Raw genomic sequence first — 4,545 nt, 5'->3', positions numbered from 1 at the left:
AGTCATTTTTTTAAAACACAGTAACTGATCAATTTTCTTTTTTTTTTTTTTAAGCAATCGGGGTTAAGTAACTTGCTCAAGGTTACATGGCCAGGTGTTTCTGGGTGGGTGCTAAGTGTCTGAGCCCGGATTCTATCCCCAGGTCATCCCGACACTGGAGCTGGTGCTCTTACTCGCTGTGCCACCTGGCCGCCCCCAATTTTCTTTTTAATTTGAAATTCTTTAAGGCTAGTTATTTGTTCCCTTAGAAAATGGCAAAATCTGAGTGTGCAGTGGCTGTGGCGGTAGCAGCAGCGGAGCTCAGCACGATGTCTCATACCATTTTGTTGGTACAACCTACCAAGAGGCCAGAAGGCCGAACTTATGCTCATTATGAATCAGTGAATGAATGCATGGAAGGAGTTTGTAAAATGTATGAAATGCATCTGAAGAGAATGAATCCCAACAGTCCTTCCATCAAATATGACATCAGTCAGTTGTTTGATTTCGCTGATGATCTGGCAGATCTTAGCTGCCTTGTGTACCGAGCGGACCCTCAGACATACCAACCCTACAACAAAGACTGGATCAAAGAGAAGATCTACATGCTTCTCCATCAGCAGGCCCAACAAGCCAGCAAATAATCCAAGTGGCAGCCTTGGGAGGATGGGGGGAGGGCTTGGAAAACAGGTGTGCACAGCGTGCTGTAGTGGGAACTTTGTATTATAGAAATCCTGCTTCCATTTTGTTACAATCTAGCCAAGGTTTAATGTATTAGGAGATTTTTGTCTCATTCAATCTGAAGCCCCTGCCCCTCCCTACTTTCTTTTTCTTTTTTACTAAGAAGTAGCTGAAAATGTCTCTTTGGTCAGTTAGCACTTGGTTACAGTTCTTCCAGCTGTTCCTATCTGCTTATAATGTTCACTGTACTTACTCTTCTGTGTCAAGGTTTTCCAGAATTTGGTTATGTCCTCAAAACTCAAAGCTTAGTAGAGAATACAATAAATGTTCTTTAGTTAAAAAAAAAAAAAGAAAATGGCAAAATCCAATTGTACTAAAAAGAAAAACTCACTTCATCTCTCCCCCATAAGTGAAAATACAAACTCCTAAATATTTGAAATTCAGTGCTGGAGAAGAAGAAAACCATTCTACTGAGCTGCTTTCACAGATAATTTGCCTGAGTCTGCCTCGACATGGGTACCTCTCTGTTCTTCCATTCCAGCTCCACACTGCTGCCTAACACCATGATAAGCCTCCACCCCAGAACCACAACCCTAGTGATGTTGATAATCTACACTTGAATGCATTCTCTAATAGTTGGTTGTTGTACTTGGTTTTCGAAGAGGACCTAAATGACATCACTCTGCTGCTAGAATCAAGTTTTAGTGTGTTCAGAATCAGACCAATATGAGTTCAGAATGTTCTACCACAGGTTGGGCACAAATAACAAACCCCTACCTCATCATGCCCTCTCCACCCTTTACTCCCACTGTTATTATTCAAACCTGTCTCCATCTCCAACTGCCTGTTCCCTTATTACCATTCCCTTCAACCTATCCCTATCCCCCAATGTTTTGCTCTAAAGCTACCCACATCTTCCAACATGCTCTCTGGAATCTGAGACCTGGCTCCCTCCCGACAATATAGCCTCTCCGGCTACCCTTTCCAGCACTTCCACTTTCACTCATACCCCCAGACTCATTGTTTGCAGTGGGAGAGTTCAAATACTACTTGCTTCCATTGCCTCTTTCAGGCTCCCTTTCTACTACCAATGCTCCATATTTACTACCCAATCAAAACTCTAGTGGCTATTGTCTACCAGCTTCCGGAACACTCCCCTTCTTTAAGGCAGCTAGGTGGTACAGTGGATAGAGCACTCTACCTGCAGTCAGGAAGACCCTAGTTTAAATTCAGTCTTAGACAATCACTAGTTATGACCTGGGGCAAGTTACTTAACCTTTGCTTCAATATTCTCACTGTAAAATGGGAGAATAACACCTGCCTCCTATGGGTGAGGATCAAATGAGATATTTATGAGGCACTTAGCACAATGACTGATATATAGTGGGCACTGAATACTTGTTTCCCTCCTGTCCTTTGTTCAGGTGCCTTGCTCAGTTTTTCATCTTCCCCATCGTCTGCCCTGATGCTTCAACGTCCATGTTGAAAGACCCTAACTTCCCAGTTCCTCAACTTACTCATTTCCCATGATCTCATGCCCCACCTTATGTCAATTACAGAGACGGTTATACCTGTGGTCTTGTCACTACCTTCAAATGCCCACATCTATGTTCATGAACAGTAGAGGCGGCCAGGTGGCTCAGCGAGTAAGAGCACGGGCTCCAGTGTTGGGATGACCTGGATCAGATCCGGGCTCAGATACTCAGCACCACACCCAGAAACACCTGGCCGTGTAACCTTGAGCAAGTTACTTAACCCCGATTGCTTAAAAAAAAAAAAAAAGGGAAAAGCTATGTTTATGAACAGTGTTGTCATTTGACCTCTCCCTGTGCTTTGCAACTGCAAACCCTATTTCTTGTCCTCATCATTAACCTCCAAACCTTCCACTCCTCAGCACTTTCCTATGCCATCAACCTTGCACTGGCTATACTTTCCTCCCTTCCCCATCTTGAACGCTAGGCTCAACTTCAACTCTATGATGTCCTCTTCTCTCTTGGCCTTTGCCCACTTATTCTACTGCCAATCTTGTTCTGCCAAACCTCAGCCTTAAATTATTCTCACCACTGGCTTCTCTCTTGTGCTTTTGAATGAAAATCAAGGAAGCATACAGATAATCTTTTACAACACTGATCATCTTACTCACCACAGTGACTTTTTCCAATTTTTTTTATCCTTTCTCACACTTTATAGTTCTCTCAGATGAAGACCTTGCCACACTCTTCACTGAAAAAAGCCCCATGTTCTCATCTTCTGTCACTCAGATGCCTTTTACCACTAATTCCTCTTTCATCAACTTTATATGAAGACGTGGCCCTTCTCCCATCAACCTACTCTACATATCCACAAGTGATCCTATTCCATCCCATCATTTCCAGATTACCCCCCTTATTCCCACTCTCTTCAATCTCTATCTTCTCTATTGCTTACAAAATGCCCATGTCTCCTCATATTCAAAAAGTCACTTGATCTGTCCATCTCTGCCCAGGAATAATCCCATAACTTGTGTATGTGTGTGTGTGTGTGTGTGTGTGTGTGTGTGTGTGTGTGTGTGTAAGGTGAAGGGGAGGGAAACTCCTTGAGTAGGCTACCTACAATTTATGTATCTTTTCAACTCTCTACAATATGCCTTCTGACCTTGTTACTCAACTGAGAGTGCTCTCTCCAAATATATTTGATCAACTGTCAAATCAAACGGACTTTTTTCCATCTTCATCCTTCTTGACTTTTCTGGCTAATGATCACCCTCTTCTTCTCTCTAGGATCCCAAGTCACTCTTTATCCCTAGTTCACCTAAGTGTGTGGTTGCTCTTTCTCATTCTGCTTTTCCAGATTTTCCTCCAGGCCATAAGTGCTAACTTGGTATACTGAGGTTTTCTTTTTCTATACCCTTTTGCTTGGTGATCTCTTCAGCTTTCATGAATTCAATTATAGTTTCAATGCTGATTTTCAGATCTACTTATCCAGCCCTAACCTCTTTTCTAACCTCACATTTCCAACTGCCTATTGGACATCTTGAACTGGATGTCCCAGTACACATCTAAAAATCCATGTCCAAAACTGAACTTATTATGTCTTCTCCCATCCCCCTTGCCCTCTTATCCACTATCTTCCCAGTCTCCCAGGCTTGTAACCTATGAGTCATCCTTAACTCCTCTCACTCCCATATATTCTCAGTCACCAAGTCCTTTCAATTTTATCTTTATAACATCTATTATTTGACACTGACACCTCTAGTACAGGCCCTCAAAGTCACGGATTATTGTGGTTACTTTCTGGCTGACCTCCTTGCCTTAAGTCTCTCTCCACTTCAGGTCATTCTTCCACCTAGCTGTCCAACTGATCTTCCTAAAGTGCAGGTCTAACTATATATGCCCCACTCCCTTTTCAACAAACTCCAGGGGCTCCCTATGGCCTCCAGGATCAAATATAAAATCATCTAGCATGCAAACCCTTCTTTATGTGGTCCTCTCCTATCTTTCCAGTCTCCTTACACCTTACTTGCCTCCATATATACTAGCTTCTTTTACAACTCCTCAAAGATATTTCATTTCCCAACTGTGGTCATTTTGATTTTGCCATGCCTGGAATTATTTCCCTTCTCATCTGTCTCTAAGCTTTCTTGGCTGCAGGTCCCAGTTAAAATCTGACCTGCTAATAAGTCTTTTCTGAAGTGCCTTAATTCTAGTTCCTTCCTTCTTGATTATCACCAATTTATCCTGTGCTTGGTTGCCTAAAATGGGCATTTTATTACCCTATTAGAATTAGAGCTTCTTAAGAGCAGGGGTTGTCTTTTGTCTTTCTTTGTAGACCTAGTGCTTAGCACTGTGTCTGGAACATAGTAGGTGCTTAATAAATACCTGACTCAATTGACAAGTTTAACACCTA

General features: G+C 42.4%; 1 pseudogene; it reads left to right on the top strand.

Annotated features, from left to right (window-relative positions):
• The first annotated feature begins 68 nt into the window (after positions 1-68).
• Positions 69-1,015, top strand: LOC138143796 (enhancer of rudimentary homolog pseudogene; annotated as a pseudogene).
• The last annotated feature ends 3,530 nt before the right edge of the window (positions 1,016-4,545 follow it).

Source organism: Petaurus breviceps, unplaced genomic scaffold, assembly GCF_028583685.1.
Source record: "Petaurus breviceps papuanus isolate PSGF00001 unplaced genomic scaffold, PetGlider_PUasm1.0 90667, whole genome shotgun sequence".
NCBI classification, from domain to species: domain Eukaryota; kingdom Metazoa; phylum Chordata; class Mammalia; order Diprotodontia; family Petauridae; genus Petaurus; species Petaurus breviceps.
This window is presented reverse-complemented; position numbering and strand designations above follow the sequence as displayed.